The sequence below is a fragment of the Panthera uncia genome (genome assembly GCF_023721935.1).
Source record: "Panthera uncia isolate 11264 chromosome B3 unlocalized genomic scaffold, Puncia_PCG_1.0 HiC_scaffold_1, whole genome shotgun sequence".
Lineage (NCBI taxonomy): Eukaryota > Metazoa > Chordata > Mammalia > Carnivora > Felidae > Panthera > Panthera uncia.
This window is the reverse complement of record NW_026057582.1, coordinates 67,677,293-67,698,603: the sequence shown is the minus strand read 5'-3', so window position 1 is coordinate 67,698,603 and position 21,311 is coordinate 67,677,293. Positions and strand designations below refer to the sequence as shown.

The 21,311-nt window shown below is 35.3% G+C and overlaps 1 pseudogene; it reads left to right on the top strand.

Annotated features, from left to right (window-relative positions):
• Positions 1 to 20,506: 20,506 nt before the first annotated feature.
• On the top strand, positions 20,507 to 20,580 carry LOC125910664 (uncharacterized; annotated as a pseudogene).
• The last annotated feature ends 731 nt before the right edge of the window (positions 20,581 to 21,311 follow it).

Here is a 21,311-nt window from a genome sequence, read left to right as displayed (position 1 = left end):
GAAAAAAAAAAAAAAAAGGAAGCTATGTCATACCTGATGCTATTCCAGGTGAAGAGGGTATTAACTCATGAGATGGCACGTGTGAACTAAATCACAGCAATCTAAATTATGGCAAATGAGACAGAATTAATGAAACAGAGTTTAGTGAGAGAGTATTAAAAGGCACGACCGTAGGAAGAAACAAATGGGAACCCAGTGTTAAGGATTTTGAACCAAATATTGTCAGGGAATACAATATTATTTGCAATTATTAAAAAAAAAAAAACCTAAAACCTACAGCCTCCTTTGATAGAGGTGTATACTTAGGTTTAACCATAAATCCAACCCATTGTGGTTTAAGCCACTTCTGTTTGATTTGTCTTCAGTAAAGCAACTTGAGTAAAACAGTAGTCACTTCAGAACTAGATCTTCTATAGGTTTGCTTATTTCTCTCATCATTGGTCATCGCACACCCAGCCTAGCCAAACGGACGTTAGAAAACAACAGGGCTACATGTGGCTGGATATTTGTTTCAAAGCCTCGAGTATTTCCTCTCTGGCTCTTAAAGAAGAATTTGCTGATCCTGCCATAAAGATCGATTTTTTTTTTTCTTTACTAAAAAATGACGTAGAAATCAAAAAAGTGTAAACTGTATTAAAATATAGATTTTCCCTATTACCTCAATTTCTAGAATATTCTATATACATAGCAACCTTTAGTTGCTAAGATGAAGCATATACGTTTTCATCTTTGTTCTGTAATGCTACTGCAATAATATCAACACTAAGGAGTTACTGAAGTCACTGTTTTAGATATATAACAAAAGGAATAATGGCTTCCGGAAGAACAAATGCAGAAAATTTTGAAAATGAATTAAAGAATGCAGAAAACGACTTCGTTCAGTTCAAAGAGGAGTTCTACATTTCTAGGACATGCGATGTTCCCACATTTCACAAAGCCAGATTTCGAAGTGTATGCTTTAAAGAAGAACTTGATGATTCATGCCTGTGTTCTTTTTGTCCTAATAACCACTGAAGATAATTCAAGGAGTCCCAACATTGGAACTGCTTCTGCCCTTCAGAGGGAATAACTTTTACATGATTTATAAGGGAGGCAACCTGGAACAAAAAACAGCATACAGAAATATAATCTCTTTCCCCTTCGAACACCAGTAATATGTATATGTCCACGTGTGTATACATGTTTCTATATTTCCACATACTTACAAGAGATATTTTTGCTATCTTCTGTCCTGATTAGTTACCGTATTTAGAGACATTCAATTACTGTAACGGTTGCAGTTTGAAGGATTTTTAAATTTTTTATGATAGCAAGTTTTAACAGAAACAGTCAACCATCTACTTGTATTGTGCAAATAGGAAAAACAGGGCCTTTAAGTTGGGGGGTGCACCAAAATCCATTCTGGGCAAGGTATTAATATTTTTTAAATGAGTTTATGATGATTTTTGCCCCCAACAAACAGGGCACCTTCTTGCCTTTCTGGGAATATTTATTCTAATAATGTGCTTCACTTTTTTTAATTTCTTGAAGTTAGAAGCCTCCGTATGAGTTTTCTTTTCCTCTGTGTCTGGCTCCTTGTTTGTTTAATCACAATGCATTTTGTTTAATATTTCGGAGCTGTTTATCGAGACGTTTTAATTTGTTTCCTTTCGTATTTGTCTTCACCAGGTGTTTCTTGACTGGAACGCATTTCCCACATGATAAAATTAAAGGTCTAATTAATGCCTTTAAGGACATTGGTGCACAATTCAGCACCTAATTTTCTGCAGGGGGCATATTTAGGTGTTTAACTAGGTGGAACTCTGTGCCAGGGATTTCATTTGCATACAAAGTCCCTCTTATTTCTTTGTAAACACCCTTCAATACAGAAACAAAGAATGCATTCACATTACTTGGTGTGCACCTTTCTAGCAAGCAAAGAGAAAATAAATGTATCTAAGCCACATTTCATCAGAGCAGAAACAAAAATCCTATTAGATGAGGTGTTGAAATATGAGGTCCATTTCTTTGGAGCAGTGAGGATAATACTCAGCATTTGAAAACGAGGGGCAACCTGCAAAAGTACTGCATGAAAAACGAATGCTTTGAAAAATCACATCTGAGATGTAGAGGATCTTAAGAAAAATATGGCATCACATTAAGCACAAAAAGGAAAGCTTAAATCACTACCAGGCAACTGCTGGCAGAGAGCAGGCGGGGAAACAAAACTCATTGATCTATCTAAAGGCTACAAGGACCGGAAAAAAAGACCATCTATGTAAAGACGTTTCTAATCTCATTTCATTGCACTCTCCATCTACTTTGAAACATAAATTCTGAACAAGTTGTGGATGCCTTAGAATTATTACCAATAGTGTATTTGCCTGATTATTAGCATATTAAATCTATTAAAATTACATTTCATCCAATGTCTCAAAGACATGATTTATCAGATAGGGCGATAAAGTTTCAACCTAATTTCCACATTCCCTCTACAAAACCATAAGCTTTATCAGCACTTATGATTGACATGAGCAACAGACATTTGCTCAACTTTTGTAAAATGTTAGTACCAAAGCAAAAGTTGCACGAACTAGAGGGCAAAGTTAAACAGGTAAGGAAGACTGTATTCAAGGATATTGCAGTGGGGCCAAGAGATCAGAACTCAGTCTGAGCTCAACTCCACTGAAACAAAAGGCTGAAGATGTTTTTGTTTTTTTAACTTTTTTTTTAATTTAAATTTTAGTTAGACAAAATACAGTGCAAAATTGTTTTCATTAGTAGAATTCAGTGATTCATCGTTTACATACAACACCTTGACCTCATCACAAGTCCCTGCTTTAATACCTATCACCCACCTAGCCCATTCCCCCCACACTTCCCTCCATCAACCCTCAGTTCTCTATCTTTAAGAGTCTCTTGTGGCTTCTTTACCTGTCTTCTCTCTGCACCCTCCTTCCCATATGTTCATCTGTTTTGTTTCTTAAATTCCACATATAAGTGAAATAGTATGGTATTTGTCTTTCTCTGTTTGATTTATCTCACTTAGCATAATACCTTCTAGCTCCATCCATGTCATACCAAATGGCAGGTTTTCATTCTTTTTGATGGCTAATATTCCACTGTATATGTGTACCACATTAGTCAACGGACATTTGAGCTCTGGCTATTGATAATGCTGCTATAAACATTGGGGTGCATGTACCCTTTTGAATCTGTAATTTTGTATCCTTTGTGTAAATACCTAATACTGCAATTGCTGGATTGTAGGATAGTTCTATTTTTTGTTTTTTTGTGGAACCTCCATACTGTTTTCCAGAGTGATCGCACCAGTTTGCATTTCCACCAACAGTGCAAGAAGGTTCCCTTTTCTCCACATGCTCGCCAATACCTGTTTCTTGTGTTGTTGATTATAGTCATTCCAACAGGTGTGAGGTGGTATCTCACCATGATTTGTATTTGTATTTCCATGATGATGAGTGATGTTGAGCATCTTTTCACATGTCTGTTAGCCCTCTGAATGTCTTCTTTGGAAAAGTGTCTATTCATGTCTTCAGCCCATTTCTTCACTGGTTTCTTTCTTTTTTGGGTGTTGAGTTTGATAAGTTCTTTGTAGATTTTGGATACTAACCCTTTATCAGGTATGTTGTTTGCAAATATTCTCTATTACATAGGCTGCCTTTTAGTTTTGTTGATTGATTCCTTTGCTGTGAAGAAGCTTTTTATTTTGATGAAGTCCCAATAGTTTGTGTTTGCTTTTGTTTCCCTTGCCTTTGACGACATATCTAGGAAGAAGTTGTTCTGGCCAAGGTCAAAGAGGTTGCTGCCTGTGTTCTCTAGGATTTTTATGGTTTCCTGTCTCAGATTTAGGTCTTTCATCCATTTTGAACTTATTTTTGTTATGGTGTAAGAAAAGGGTCCAGTTTCATTCTTCTGCATGTTGCCGTCCAGTTTTCCTCACACCATTTGTTGAAGAGACTGTCTTTTGTTAACTGCATATTCCTTCCTGCTTCGTTGAAGATTAATTGACCATGTAGTTGTAAAGCTGAAGAGATTTTAAGAGTTGGTGTGGGGGCACTATCGGTCATCTGTGTTTGTTAATTGACTTTACCCAAAGAAAAAGTATTCTTTCTTCTATCTTCATCACAGGAAGTAGTTTTACAACTTGGAGCAAGGCGCCCCACCAAAGTTAGGCTCCTGTCCTCCTACAGAAATTTGGGAACTTTGGTTCTACCTTACTTGATGTTTATATCACAAAGGGGCAGACAAGAAGTTAAAATTACAAGTGTTGTAAAGTAAATTCTCTGCAAAAAGGGAAGTCAGGGATCTAGGGTTGAGAAGAAGTCTGTCCAAAGTATAGTCAACCTGAAGGGAACTTTAAAATGATCTTGATTACTAGGCAAATACAAATTTTAAAGAAATCCAGCACACCTGCCCCTTCCAGTCTTATTTTTGCCTCTATGTCTCACCTAAATAGAAATGTTAATGACCCTGCTTCTTAATCTCCACTGTTGGAATACTGATTTCCTCTGGAATATTTATTCATAGCCATTTACTATGTCATATTATATAAGTACCATATAGGATGCAATAAGGAAGATTTTAAAACAAGAATCAGATGTTAAAATGGAATTTATGGTAATCAGAATTATCAAGTAATGCAAATTACAGTATTTCGTGTTCTTGTTTATCCTTTGTATTACACCTATATATTGGTCCAGAAGGGTATCTCAGAAACCCTAGGGATCAGAAGATAAAAATGAGAAAATGTTAACTTCAGATGCTGTCTCCAGTGCTGGACCAGCTACATAATTTATGGTGCTTAGCTCAGAATAAAAACATGGGACCACTTGTTAAAAAAACAATTTAGAATTTTAAGATAGTAACCATGGATCATTAAACAAAGTGCAGGGCCTTCCTGGATAACAGCAGATGTCTTATACCCATAAGGCTTGTAGTTCTCAAATGCTAATTTTCCTTTAAGAATGTTTTTATCATCCTTACCCAGATATGACTGACTACCCATTTTATGAAATCTCATAGTATGTTGTCCTTTTCTTTTGCCATGTATTGTAATTTGTAATCACTTCCTCTATTCTTTATTATATAGGTGCCACTTGAAAGCACAGTGCATGTCTTATTTATCTCCCTAAACTATGCAACACTTCTGTTTTGCTTTCACTTCTGTTTGGAGTAACCCCAAAATAAGTAATACATGATATGTTTCAAAATGCACAATAATACAAGAAAAACATCTACTGCAAAGTTTTAGTCTCATCCTGCCCCATTCACCTTGTTTCTAACTCGTCTTCCGTCTGTTGATAATCATTAGTTTATGGGTGCATTCTTCTGGAGTTTCTTTAAGCAAATGTGAGTATATATGAATATATATTTCTAGTCCCTCTCTTTCTTACAAAATTATAATATGTTTTTGTACAAATAACTGTTCTGAACTTGCTTTTATCACTTAACCGTGAATACTAAGCAATGTTCCATGTCCTACATAGACAATTTCCTTTTGTGCCATAGATTATTTAACCAGTTTCATTGGATGATACTTGGATTATTTCCAATATCTTAGTATTATAAACAATGTATCAATCAATATTATACATAAATTATTTAATGTATGAATGCATGTTTGTAGGATAAATGCATAATAGTAAAAGTATAATCATAATTTTGATTGTTTTTTCCAACTTCTATAGCAATTATATTTGACAGTCACCTCAACAGTATGTGAAAAGGCCTTTTTCTCCACTCCTACAACCCTATCACTGTAGCTGGTAAAATATTTGGAACTTGGTACTTTGGTATGCTATTTGGCTCATGAATATTCATAACTATTCTTTATTATTAACTGGGTATATTCCTAAAGTGCCCTCCTTTTTCTTTTAATATATTTGGGACTTAATTCTACTGTCACTGATTTTGAGAATGAGATCCCAACTTTTCTTAAAACTAATTAAAATTTTTATTGCAGTATAACCAGAATACAGTGTTATGTTAGTTTCAGCTGTACAACATATTAATTCAGTAAATCTGTATGTTACTCATTGCTTGCTATGACCAGTGTAGCTGTCACCTGTCACCATACAGTGTTATTACAATATTATTGACTATATTCCCGTGCTGTACTTTTCATCTTCATGACATTTATTTTCTAACTGAAAGTTTGCACCTCTTAATCCCTTATAACTTATATCAGACACCCCCCCCCCCACTTACTGCTTCAGGCAACCACTAATTTTTTCTATGGATTTAAGAGTTTGTTTTCTGTATGATTTATTTTATTTTTATTTATTCACATATTTTTCCAACAAGTAATTTTTTAAATATTATTACCATACGATGGTATATTAGTTTCAGGTATGTAACATAATGATTCAGTAGTTCTGTATGTTACTCGGTGCTCACCATGAGAAATGTAGTCACCACCTGCTACCATGGTAAGTTATTACAACAGTATAGACTCTATTCCCTATGCGACACTTTACATCTCTGTTTCTTACTTGTTTTATAAATGAAAGTTTGTACTTCTTTTTTATTTATTTATTTATTTATTTATTTATTATTTTTGACTTTGAATTTACTTGACACATAGTTTATACTAGTTTTAGGTGTACAACATAGTGTTTTAACGTCTCTATAGGTTATGCTATGCTCACCACAAGTGTAGCCACCATCTATCACTATACAACACTGTTATAATAACATTGATGGGGGTGCCTGGGTGCCTGGGTGGCTCAGTCAGTTGAGTTTCCGACTTCGGCTCAGGTCATGATCTCACAGTTTGTGGGTTCAAGCCCTGCATTGGGCTCTGTGCTGATAGCTCAGAGTCTGGAACCTGCTTCGGATTCCATGTTTCCCTCTCTCTCTCTGCTCCTTTCCTGCTCACACTCTGTCTCTCTCTCTCAAAAATAAAATAAACATTACAAAAAATTAAAAAAAAAACATTGATTATATTGTCGATTCTATACCTTTTATTCCTGTGACTTAACCGTTCCATAATTGGAAGCCTGTATCTCTCATTCCTGTTCACCCATTTTGCCCAACCCCCATCTCTCCCTACTGGGAATCCTCAGGTTGTTCTCATATCCATATGCCTGATTCTGCTTTTGTTAATTTATTTTTAGATTCTATATGTGAGTGAAATCATACGGTATTTGTCTTTCTCTGTCTAGTTATTTCACTTAGCATTGTGCTTGCTAGATCCATCCATCCTGTTGTAAATGACAAGGTCTTATCCTTTTGTATGGCTGAGTAACATACCACTGTATATGAATGTAGTTCATGTGCGTTTTCCTTATTCACTTATCTAGAATGAACACTTAGGCTGCTTCCATATCTTAGCTATTGGAAATAATACTACAATAAGCATTGTGGTGCATATGTCCTTTTGAATTGGTGTTTTTGTATTCTTTGGGAAAATACCCAGTAGTGGAATTATTGGATCATATGATATTTCTATTTTTAATTTTTTGAGGAACATCCATACTATTTTCAACAGTAGTTGCACCAATCTACACTCCCAGCAAGAGTGCATGAATGTTCCCTTTCCTCTACATTTTTACTAAACTTGTCATTTCTTGTCTTTTTGTTGCAAGCCGTTCTGACTGTTGTGAAGTAGTAATTTTAAATTGCATTTTCCTTGATTAGTGATGTTGAGTATATTCCATGTGTCTGTTGGCCATCTGTATGTCTTATTTGGAAGAATGTATATTCAAGTGTTTTGACCACTCTTGAATGGGAATGTTTGTTTATTTTGGTGTTGAATTGTATAAATTCTTTATATATTTTGGATATTAACTTCTTATTGGATATATCATTTGCAAATTCTTCCCCCCATTCAATACATTGTTTTTTTGTTTTGTTGATGGTTTCCTTTGCTGTGAAAAAGATTTTTATTTTAATATAACCCAAATAATTTATTCTTGCTTTTGTTTCCCTTGCCTGAGGACACATATTGCTGAGAAAATGTTGCTAAGGCTGATGTCAAAGAGATTAGAGCCTATGTTTTCTGCTCAGAGTTTTATGATTTCAGGTCTTACATTTAGGTCTTTGATTCATTTTGAACATATTTTTGCAAATGGCATGAGAAAGTTGTCCAGTTTCATTGTTTTGCATGGAGCTGTCCAGTTTTTCTAATAATGTTTATTGAATAGACTATATTTTCCCCATTGTACATTTTTGCCTCCTTTGTTGTAGATTAATTGACCACATAGGTGTGAGTGTATATTTGGGCTCTCTATTCTGTTCTTTTGGTTTATGTGTCTATTTTTGTAACAGTATAATACTGTTTTGATTACTATAGCTTTGTAGTATATCTTGAAACCTCGAATTGTGATATCTCCAGCTTTATTCTTTCTCAAGGTTGCTTTGGTTATTGGGATCTTTTGTCGTTCCTTACAGATTTTAGGATTATTGGTTTCAGTTCTGTGAAAAAATGCTACTGACATTTTGGTAAGGACTGCATTGAATGTGTAACTTGCTTTAGGTAGCATGAACATTTTAACAATATTAATTCTTCTAATCCATGAGCATCGTATATTTTTCCACTTATTTGTGTCCTCTTTAGTTTCTTTTGCAAATGTCTTAAAGTTTTCAGAGTATAGGTCTTCTCCTCCTTGCTTAAGTTTACTCGTAGGTATTTTATACTTTTTGGTGTATTCATAAATGGAATTGTTTTCTTAATTTCTCTTTCTGCTACTTCATTCTTAGTATATAGAAATTCCATATATTTCTGTGTATTAATTAAATGTCCTGCAATTTTACTGGATTCTGTGATGAATTCTAGTAGTTTTTTGATGGAGTCTTTAGATTTTTCTATATAGAGTATCATGTCCTTGGGAAATAGTGATAGTTTTACTTCTTTACCAATTAGGTTGCCTATTACTTTTTTATATGAATGGTGCTGTCAAGACTTCCGGTACTGTATTGAATAAAACTGGTGAGAGTGGACATCCTTGTTTTATTCCTGTTCTTAGTGGAAAATTTTGTTTTTCAACATTGAATATGATGATGGGTGAGGAATTGTCATATATGGCTTTCATTATGTTGAGGTATATTCCCTCTAAACCCACTTTGTTGAGAGTTTGTATCATAAATGGATATTGTATTTAGTCAGATGTTTTTTTCTGCATCTTTTGAGATGGTCATATGGTTTTTATCTTTCCTTTTGTTAATTTGATATATCACATTTATTGATACGTGAATGTTGAACCACCCTTGCATCCGTAGGATAAGTTCCCCTTGATCATGGTGACTCACTTTTTAAATGTATTATTGAATTTAGTTTTCTAATATTTTGATGAGGGTTTTTACATCTATATTCATTGGAGATATTGGCCTGTAGTTTTCTTTCATAGTATCTTTGTCTGGTTTTGGTATCAGGGTAATGTTGGCCTCATAGAAAGAATTTGGAAGTTTTCCTTCCTGTTCTATTTTTTTTTAATAGTTTGAGAAGAATAGGTATTAAATTTCATTAAATGTTTGGTAGAATTCACCTGTGAAGCAATCTGATTCTGGACCTTTGCTTTAATTTAATTACTGGTAATCAGTCTGTTCAAATTTTTTACATCTTCTTGATTAAGTTTTGGAATATTGTATGTTTGTAGCAATTGATGTAGCTTTTTTTTCTAGCAAACAGTTATCCAATTTGTTGGAATATAATTTTCTGTAATATTCTCTTATAATCCTTTGTATTTTTGTAGTTGTTTGCCTTTTTCGTTTCTGATTTGATTTTAGTCCTCTTTTCTTGATGAGTCTGGCTAATGGTTTATCAATCTTTTTAAAATCTTCAAAGAACCAGGTCTTGGTTTATCTTTTTTACTAGTTTTAGCCTCTATTTTGTGCATTGTGGCTCCAATTTTTAGTATTTTATTCCTTTGACTATTCTGGGGCTTTATTCTTTTTCTGTCTCCTTTAGTTTTAAGGTTAGGTTGTTTCTTTCAGATTTTTCTTGTTTCTTGATGTAGGCCCGTATCACTATAAACTTCCCTCTTGGAACTGCTTTTGCTGTGTCCCAAAGATTTGGGGCTACTGTATTTTCATTTTCATTTGTCTGCCTGTATTTTCTCTTTATTTACTCTGATTTTTTTGGTTCACTCAGTCATTGTTCAGTAGCATGTTGTTTAGCCTCTGTGTACTTGTGTTTTTTTTCCACATTTTTTCTTGTAATTAATTTCTAGTTTCATACTCTAGTGGTCAGATAAGATGCTTGATATAATTTCAAATTTGAGATTTTGCTGTACTTATTGAGACTTGTTTTTTTCTGGCCTAACATGTAATCTTTCCTGGAGAATGTTCCATGTGCACTTGTGTGCAGCTGAACCCCACCAGACTCTATGTTTATGGTGGGGGATGGTCCAGTGAGGCCAAAGAAAAGACCTAATTTTTAATTTGTGGTTACCATTGGTTCATATATATCTTATGTTATAGCAATCTATATTAATGGTCACTTATATTAGAACATATTCTAAAAACACTAAATTTTTACTAGCCCTCCATGTTCTATGCATATGATGTAATACTTTATCTTTTTATTTTGTGTATCCCTTGACTAATTTTTGTAGATGTAATTGATTTTACTGTGTTTTAACCTCCATACTGACTTTATTAGTGATTTAAACTATTACTTGCACTACATGTTTGTTTTTACTTGTGAAAAATTTTTTTCCTTTCATAGTGGTTTTCAAGTTAGGCCTTTTCTTTCCTTTTAATTAATCCCCTTTAACAGTTCTTGGAAGGCTGCTTTAGTGGTGATGAACTTCTTTAATTTGTGCTTGTCTTACTCCTTACCTCTCCTTCTATTTTGAATGATAACCTAACTGGGTATAGTATTCTTAGTTATAGGTTGTTTTTGGTTTTGGTTTTGGTTTTTCCTTTTAGTACTTTGAATACATCATGCCACTCCCTTCTGGCCTGTGAAGTTTCTTCTGAAAAATCATTCAATAGCATTAAGAGGTTTCCCTGTTGTATAGCTTTTTCTTTTCTCATGCTGCTTTTAAAATTCTCTCTTTATTATTACTTTTTGCCCTTTTATATATTGTATGTTATGATGTGGATCCCCTCCCCCCCCAGGTTCATCTCATTAGGAGCTCTGTAATTCCTGTCCCTGAATGTCTGTCTTACCTAGATAAGGGAAGTTTTCACCTGTTATTTTTTTCAAATAAGTTTTCTGCCCTGTTCTCGCTTCCTTCTTCTTCTGGGATCCCTATAATGTGAATGTTATTACACATGATAATGTCACTGAGTTTTCTTAACCTATTCTCATTTTTTCCTTTTTTCTTTTGCTGTTCAGTTGATTTTTATTAACCTGTCTTCCAGCTTATCAATCCATTCTTCTGCATACTCTATTTTGGTGGCTGAATTTTTCAGCTCTTACTGGTTCTTTTTTATATTTTCTACCTTTGTTGAAGTTCTCAATGAGATGATCCACTCTTTTCTCAAGTACAGTGAGTATCTTTATGATTGTTACTTTGAATTCTCCCCAGAATGGAGTCAATTTGGAGTGATGCTGGTCCTGGCCAGGGCTGCCTGCAGTGTAGGGTGGGCTAGGAGCCATTTTGGAGGAGGTATGCCTGCCCAGAAAGGTCGGTGAATATATAGGGATGATGTGAATGTATAGGAGGAGTGGATCATGAAGTGTTACCAAGATAGATGGAGAGTGTTAACCCTGGCTCCTATAAGCATCCAACTACCTCGACTGGGTACGGGGAATGAAACAGAGCCCGCCAGCACCTTTGTCTCTGAAGAAATTTCCTGAATATTTCTGCCCCTTCAACACATGTTCTAACATTAGTCAATAAATGTTTTTCACATATATCCCCAGGCACTTTCTAAACTTCTGCTTTTGTGCTGTGTCTTGGGACGAGTTACTTAGTATGGTGGCTCTTTAATGTTGAACACTCAGTTTCCTATCACCCTGTGGCCCTCCCACAGGTAAGTCCTGCTCATTTTGAAAGCCCAGTGTTTCAGGGACTCATCTTTCCAGTGTGGGTCCCCAATGCCAAGGGTGCCCCCTGTGGGCTTCTCTCTGTTGATGATGCCCTCCCATTTGGGGTTAGTTTCATGGGGGGGGGGTTGGTTCTGAAACACATCTCTGCCACTTCTACCCTTTTTGATGTGGTCTTCTCTTTACAGTTAGCTGTAGAAGTTTTTTTTCTTCCAATCTTCATGCCATTTACAAACTTATTTGCACCATAATCTTGGGGTGTCCGTGACAAGATGTGCTTAGGATCCTCCTACTCCACCATCTTCCCTGTGCTCCAGTCCCAACTTATATTTTATTTGCATTCGCCTGGTATATATGTTCTCCTTTTATTTTTGACATTTATAAATAATGTTTAGTTAATCACCTTATTTAACATACAGATGAGTTTGGATTTTTAACTTAGTTTTATATATTTCATTTTAGTACACAAGTTAAGCCTATCTATATTTACATGACAGATGTTTCAATTTAATTCTATGATGATTTTTGTTGTTGTTGTTATACACGCACTTACATACACACCATCAAATTTAGCTTGAATTCTCTTATATTCCTTTCTCTTTGCTCTCTTTAATCTGTACTTTTAGTTAATACAAGTAATGTTCTTGGTGTTTACTCATGTATTCTTAAAATTTTACGACTTATTTTTCAGCTCTAAATGATATCTTAAATATAAGTGTATGTAGATTACATACAGATGTATTTATATTGTAGATGTCTATATTATAGGTGTTAAAATGAGGCAAACTTTCAACATTTATTTTTTCCTCATTTATTAATAGTATAATTATTCTTTTTTTAACTTTATTTATTTATTCTGAGAGAGACAGAGACCATGCAAGTGGGGAAGGGGCAGACAGAGAGGAAGACAGAGAATCCTAAGCAGACTCCACATTGTCAGCATGGAGACCGATGTGGGGTTGAAACTCACGAAACTGTGAGATCATGACCCGAGCTGAAACCAAGAGTTGGACACAACCAGCTAAGCCACCCAGGCACCCCATTAATAGTACAATTACTCTATTGTCAGAGTGTATAATATTTACATCACATTTTGTCACACTTCCCCATTTTTTTTTTTTTTCAGAATGAAAAATGATATTAGCTTGTATAATTGAAGGAGAACTTGGCTAGTTATGAAATCTTTGCCTCACATTTTCATTCTTTAGTAATTTGTGGGTGGTGCTGTACTGTCCTATAATAGAGGGTGTTGGTATGAAAATGATTTTCATTCATTTACAAGAGAATTTTATTTTTTTCTGGCTGCTCAAAAGATTATTCCTTTTCATAAGAGTAATACATTTACTAGAATGTGCTTCACCTTGATTAATGTGTTGTGCCTTTGTAATATGTAGATTCATTATTTTTACAAAAATATTTGAATTACATTTGTTTCCTTTCTTTTGGTTTTCTTCTCTGTGAATTCCATTTATGTGTAAATCAATTTTTTTCATATTCTGAATTTCATATTCTTCCTAATTATTACCTTTTCATGTCTTTCTTTTGTGTCATTTTGTTAATTTTTCTCAATTTTCACAATTTTTTTCTTTGCTTTTCAGCAGTGTATTCTCCATTTTGTCCCTTTTAATTTAGAATTAATTTATGAAACACTTTTGCCTGTTTATTTTTTGGTTCTTTCCCTAAATTTTAATATTTTTTTTCCTTCCCCTATCCATCCATATCTTTCCTGAGTGCTTGTATTTCTGTTTTGAAGATTTACTCTGTAATGATTTCACTAAGGTATATATTTTTTAAGTTATGTTAGAATATTTGACCTATACTTTGTGTAAGCTTTTCAGGTGAAATAGTCTTCTAGTCAGTTTTGCTTTTATTCATTGATTCCGTATGCTAGAATTCCCATTTTTCTTATATCACTTTTAGGGTACTATATTTGTACTTTATGTTATTTTTATTTGAATTAGTTGAGTTTCCTTGGGCCATATATCAATGTAACCAATGAAAAATGGAGGGGCCACAGACTTCATCAGATTTTTCTGTTCCCGGCCTCTCTCTTCTTTGGCTATAATGGCGTATGACTCAGATTATGAGCCTGACACATTGCATGCACACTGTGCCAAGAGAGCCTATATAATGACACACTCTTATTTAAAAAATGGCTGTTCTGTGTGACCAAATAACCTTTATCTCTCACTCAGGAACTGATATAGATTGGGAGACCTGCTATTCTTAACTTATCGCAAGCCCTGGTCAGACAAAAAGGATAGTTTCTATTTTTTCAAATGTTCTCTTTACTTTCAGAGGCATTTCTTTTTTTGCCATGAGTCAAATTTTGGACCCCAGATTCTTACTACCTGTACTTTCTCGGCTTCTGCTTCCCCAAGAAATGAACTCTGTTTGATTCAGTCTGTCATAACACTTCAGACTCCAAAATTATATAATTTCCAGGAGAATATATTTGCTATCAATGTTAGACCCCTACACATAACCTGATGTTCCTAGCACATGGCCACATAATTTCGGCTGCCCACATTAATTGTCCTCGTCTCAGTTGTTTTTGACCACATTTACATTTAAAGTGGGTCTCTTCTATGTGCTAGTCTCATTGAAAAAGTAGTTTGTAATTTTTCTTCTTTTGCGGGGGGGAATTCCGTATGATTTTCAGGCAAAAATGTAGGAAATTTGAGAATAAACTGCTCCCCTGCTCTTTCTAGACCTGGATGTGTCCGTCTAACACTTGATGAAACATGGTATACAACAAGTTTCAGTTGAGATTTTCATAATCTTATCAACCCTTCTATTTCAGAATATCCAGGCTCAGAAAGCTGTTTTCAAAGAGCAGTAATCAGATGGAAGCAAAATACCATTTTATTAAGTTCTGGGGAAGTACTCAGTCCCTCCTAACGCAGAACTTCCATAACCTTGGAATGGAGATTGCTATTTAACCTGTGCTCTCCTTCTTTCCCCTTCATGTAACAATTAAGATAGGCAAGTATGCAGCAAATTCTGGCATCACCTCTTCACTCTGTTGTGGGTGAATGACAGAGAACAGACAGAGGAGGATAAGATATAGTCAGACCCCACCCAAGTGAGCTTGCTCTATGGAGAACACAAAGCACAAGAGAAAGACTGCAGATAGGTTTGCCTTTAAGGCAAAGTAATCATGCCTACTGGTAAACCATGGCTCCTCTTTTAGGTGAGGTGTGGTGTGAACGTAGTAAGAGGAGAGAGCAAGCATGTTAGAAGCATGGGTGAACGAATGGAAGTGTAAAACAGGTGTCTTCTAGTGAAGAATGAGCGACTGTGGGAAGAAAGGGAGGATTTTTCTTCCTCTACCACCTGACATATAATAAACACTGAATAAATATTTGTTAAATACAATTTATTGTGACCTATTTCAACACTTACATATATGGGACATTTTGGGAAGTCACTGCCCCAAGTTAAATCACCTTTGAATATTTAACCTAAGAACTTTATTTTATGGAATTTTCTAGTGTGGGCATTTGTTCCTAAATGTTTCTTAATTAATTACACTCTGGACACGGATCATGCAAACCCAGTCATTTCGTGTCCTAGGAAACGCAAGTCTGTATAAAGCCCTGCCATAGCATAGACAGGCTTTGTTGTTGTGTTCCAAAATTAGGTCCTCTTGTAGGACAACAATTGTGATTAAGAGGTCTAGAAAAGTGTAAAGAGGCTCATTTTCATTGGAAGAAATATTTTAAGGCTTTAGAGGCAAATTAATATGATTATAATTCATGTCCATAATGTTGTATATAATCAACAACTGGTCAGTTTCCATAAATTACAAGAATGTGTTCACATTGCTCTTAGAAAATTATTTCTGTTTTTCTCAGCACCATTTAGTGGAAAAATAGGGAAAAAAACAACAGTCACAGTAATAAAATTAAATATGCATACAGAAGCATAATTTCTCATTTGGATACTTTCAATAAGCCACCAAATTATAATGGGTTGGAAGTCTACATTTATAGTACCTAGTATAGTTGCTTTGATCCCTGGTTGCACTGAATACTTCCCTCCCAATCTTACCAATGTGTTGTTTTGTGGGTTGAGGGTAGTTAAGGACCCTCTAATCCAGGAAGATGGTCCTGCCTGCAAAAGTTGATCATAAGATCAGACTAAAAGCAAAACACAAACCAAAACAAAAGCCAAACCAAACCAAACCAAACAAACAAAAACAAAAACAAAACAAAAACCTCACATGAGTAAAATAACAAGTACTAAATAATAGAAACTGCAAAGTTTGAGTGTTTTATTATAGGCCAGTATGGGTTTTAACAGCTCCATTTTAAAGATAAAGAAATTTAAATGCAGAACATTTCATCTGAGATCACACAACAAGCAAAAGGCAGAGCAGGGACTTGGGTCCAACTACTTTGCATTTCATAAACCAAGCCTTGCTTTTTTGCCACACTGGCTCTTCTAGAAGGCCCTGGATAAGCAAGTTCCAATTTGGACCATGAACAAAAAGAATGCTGGAGATTCCATTTTATGTGGTGTTTTGTGAAAAATACATATGTGGCTAGAGGAGCTTAAAGAAATAGGTCCAGCTGGTTAGCTCATAGGATTTCAAAATTACATGTCTAAAAATGAAGTCAACATATTTCCCCAAACCATTTTTGCTACATGTCTCCTTCCTTAATGAGAAGCACCAACAGCTACTGTATTTTAGAAACAAAAACTAAAAATCTTCCCTAACTCTTCCCTCACTGATGTCACCCTTTATATATATTGTTAAATGTACTCAGATTTCCTTCATGAATCTCAAGCCTGGATGCCTCTCATGATCACTACTCTAGTGGATTATTAAAGGAAATTCCCACCTCTCAATTACTGCAATAGCATCCCAAATGTTTCTTCCCTATTTGTGTCCTTACCATGCCCAGGCCCTCTCCATCCGATGCTTCACCCTATAATTTAGCATGATTTTTTAATGCTAGTTTTATCATGTTACTCTGCTGCTTATAGTCCTTCTCAACTCCTCTCAGGATAAAATCCAAATGGTATAGTGTATAACAAAGATAAGAGTGTACCTCATCTTCTCCAGTTTAGGAAGAAAATCTAATTGCTGAGGGGTCTGGTGAAAATGATCAGTTCAGGTTTGGACATCTTTACTTTGAACTGCTTATGGTATATCTGGTTGGAAATGTCCATCTGGCATTTGGATAAATGTATATTAACTAATCTTTGCTTTCAAACAAAAAAGAAACTGGGTCAAGTTATTCATAGGAAAATACTAGGCAGACCGTTGTCACTCATCCCAGGAGCATTTCTTTGCATTAAACAATTTTGAGAAAATACTAATTCATACATATAAAATCATTTCAAAACATAGAAACTCAAGCACAGTGGAATGGAGTTGGAAAGATATTTTTTAAGGGTGGGTTTTGGTCCTTTAAATCACGATGCTTGTGTATTTCATATATGCGATAAGAGGTGCTCATTTTAGAGAAACTGCTGGAAAATTCACCGTGGCTGAAACATGCAAATCAGCACAGAATGTTTGCTGGAGGGTAAATCAGAGCAATGCCATTGAATTAGCCTGTATATGCATATCTCATTGGTGACATCTTGAGCTCTGTTAATCAATTCCTATTTGAGATAAATGCATCTGCCTGTATCTCAAAAGACTAGATTCACAGAACTGTGACTAAGATATTTCATAGATGCTCTCCAAGGACTTTAAAAGATAGACGACAGGAAATTTACTAAATCCATACAGCTAACCTGGAGAAAAGGTTAAGCAAAATTCAGAATCCTCCTTCACAGTCTGCAAATTTTGATAAACAGTGTCATAACTTTGTCCTCCTATTTCTAGAGATATTTCATTGTAATGATATCTGTATTACTGGGACTTATAGGAGGTGCTAATTCCTGTCCCAGAAAATAATATATCTCAGAATTTCATTCCCCCATTGACAGGTTCCCTCCAAATATTTTAGAAGCAGGACTTCTATGCTTAGGAAAAAAATGAACAAAAAGTATCTGACAAGGTAATAGAGAAATGGTAGGATTTTTGTTTAGAAGGAAGTGCTACAGAATGTGGCTTACAATTATGCACAGAACTCCTAAGGGCTATCTAAGACATCTTTACCTTGGATTGTTTCTCTCCTAAATCATCTATAATAGAGGCCCCAGGCGTTGGGAAGTAAACCCTGAAGCTCACTGCACACAGACTCTAAGGGGTATCATTTTCATGGTTCAGTTAACAAGAGAAGTGAAACTCACACCATTATTTGACTCACTTAAAATGTACGCTTTTTGTGTTTTAAGCTCTCCTATCCCATGTATTCACAATTATTTGGCCCTTAGCATTCTCCTTGAAACTGTCCTCCTCTGCCTAATTCTCCTCTTGTTCCCTATGACATTTTTTACACCATAGCTTCTAGCTATCCCTCAACCACAAAGGTGGTTGGTTGTTGAAGCTACATCCAAAAATACCAGCTCCCAGGAGCTGTTAGTTCTGTGCTTAGAGTATAAAACGGGTCTCAAGCCTGGGTAATAACTGAATTCATGAATCTCAATTCCCAGATGACATTAATAGCAGCATAGAGCAGGAAGCAGAGTTATGTTAATTTCTGCAGGTAATGTGTGAAAGCAGATAGGGAAAGCTTGAAAGGTCAACATCTGCTGTCATGCAGGAGTGTTGCAAAATGTGATTGGCCAGTAAATGTCAACACCATGTTCTAAAATCTACATGCCGCCCCTTCAATTTAATCTTAGCTTGCAGCCCAGCTAACAATCATGCAGCATGTTTCAAAAGCCCTTGAATTCTAAAATGGAATTGTATGATTGCATTCCCATGGCAATAAGACACCTGTAAATTACAAACTTGTCATTTAATCAGCATAAATATAGGGAGTTTGTGCAACCACTGGAATTTTTTTCATATCTATTTTCAGGGAAGGCTGAAGACCTCTTAATGATTATATACCGAAACGGACTGCAAGTCTAACTGTTGCCATGGTATTATGTACTTCTTTTCTTTTAAAGAAGTGACTGGAATGTAGAGCAGATAATGAATCTAATTGATTGTCTCCTGCTCCACACAGATATACTTTATATTCTCTCCCTTTTGTGCTCTTCCTACCTTTCACTCCAGACTGGATTCACAGGTATACATTTGTTCAGCGACAAGAATGGCTGTTATACAGAGCAACTCCCACCTTATAAAAAAGAAAAATAATCTTCTCTGAAAAATATAACAAAAAAAGTGTATGTAAAAAGAGCGCAGAAGAAAAAATTAGCATTCACTACACATATGTCAGATTAAATTAATGAAGAAAAAGACAATGTTTTTTTGTAAGAAAAAAAAAAGCATAGTCTGTACGCTCATAGTGTCGAAGGTTATGTATAAGAAGTTCTCTTTAATTTAATATGAACTTAAGTTAATGATTCTTAAACTTTCCAGATATTCAAATTCAATGAGTCGTTAGCGTATTTGATAGGTACTAGGTTTTTAGATTATAATTATTAACATGCATTTGCCAACTGGAATCCATTTATAGCACAGACACAAAATTTAATACAATTGACTTTTATCCGCATAGCATTTGCAAATAGACCAAAAATAGAATTAATTTTTTTTTGAGTTGACACACAACTCTACATTAATTTCAGGTGTACAACAAAGTGATTCAACTTCTCTATATGTTATGCTGTGCTCACCATAAGTGGAGCTACCTTTATCACCATCCAATGCTTTTACAATATCACTGTTTCCTACATAGTGCCTTTTATTCACAGGACTTATTCATTACATTACTAGAAGCCGAAATTCCCACTCCCCTTCACCCATTTTGCTTATTCTCCACCCCTCTTCCCCTCTGGCAACCATCAGTGTGTTCTCTGTCAAAAATAAATTTTTTATAGAGGTCTTTTAGCTTAGGTAATTATTTTGGATAGAATTGTAAATACTTGGCTTCAGAGTACCCAGATTTCCCCCATACAAAATGGACTTACAGACTGGATATAGCAGAAAATGGGTCCTAATAATTTTCTTTGAATAAGATAAACATTTATAGATGAATCAATTTAATCATGAGAGAGATTTGGTCAGAGACCTATGATCTGATGAGGAGACTGGCTAGACCTTGGGTTTTTGGACGCCCTGTCTGAATCTCTTTATCCTTCTTAGAGTCCAGGTAGCATTTTCACATCTCTAAGAATGGCAATAAATAAGTTTTAAAAGAGGTCGCTTTTTCCTTTTTAAAAGGAAATGGATACAGGCACACATCTCTTGAGTTATGGTGTGCCACATTTCATGGGTTAGGTACTCCTGTTAGGGTTTACACAAATTTAGATTAAGAAACAACAACACATGCACCTGGGTGGCTCAGTTGGTTAAGCGTCTGACTTCAGCTCAGGTCATGATCTCACAGTTCACGAGTTCAAGCCCTGCGTCGGGCTCTGTGCTGACAGCTTGGAACCTGGAGCTTGCTTCAGATTGTGTGTGTCTCCCTTTCTCTCTGCCCCTCCACTTCTCACACTCTATGTCTCTCTGCCTTTAAAAATATGAATAGAAATTTAAAAAAAAAAGAAACAACAAAGACTATACTTTCAGAATCATTTCTATATAGTTTGTTACTGGAGAAGTTTCTCTGAACGTGTAGAGTACTTGGGGAAAAACACAAAAACATTGCTTTAAATAGGAAAAGGACCACTAGATAGAAAATGATGAATTATCACAAAACCCTTTGCTTTTACTGACAACTTAAAATGCGAACGTAATGCCTGCCTAACTGTGAATATGTAAAATGTCATTTCCTTTGTTTTAGTGATGATATGCTATGAAGATAAAGCACATGTCAAAGATGTCCACCTTTCATTCTGCACAAACATTTGTTAAGCACGTACATAAATCAGCACAACTTTGTGCTTTCCACCATGAACTATGTTGGACAGGTTTTTACTTATGCTAAGAAACCCTTTAACTGAAGTATGGGAGTGGGGTGCTGGCTCCCTAATGTTGGCTATGGAACTTTGGGCAAGATGTGCCATACAGGTTGTCTTTGTAAGTTTATGTCTAATTCGAGAATATGACTGACCAGTGAGGACTTCACCACCCTTTCATGCTTAAACTAATAGATGTTAAGATGTTATGGACGAATATACAATTGAATGAATCAGTATGAAGGATGCCACATTTTACAGAAATCTTAATAATGGAGCTATACACGGGACAGAGAGTGAGTAGGACTGGTGACCACCACACAGTGGCATCAGCAAAATAGTGTCTAAGTCATATCAGATGTAGCCATCCCATTCAGTCTGGGAAAGACTTTGGCTTTCATTTTCAGCACCACAGGGTAAGCTGGTTCTCCAATTCAGGGGGATAGGACAATTTCAGAAC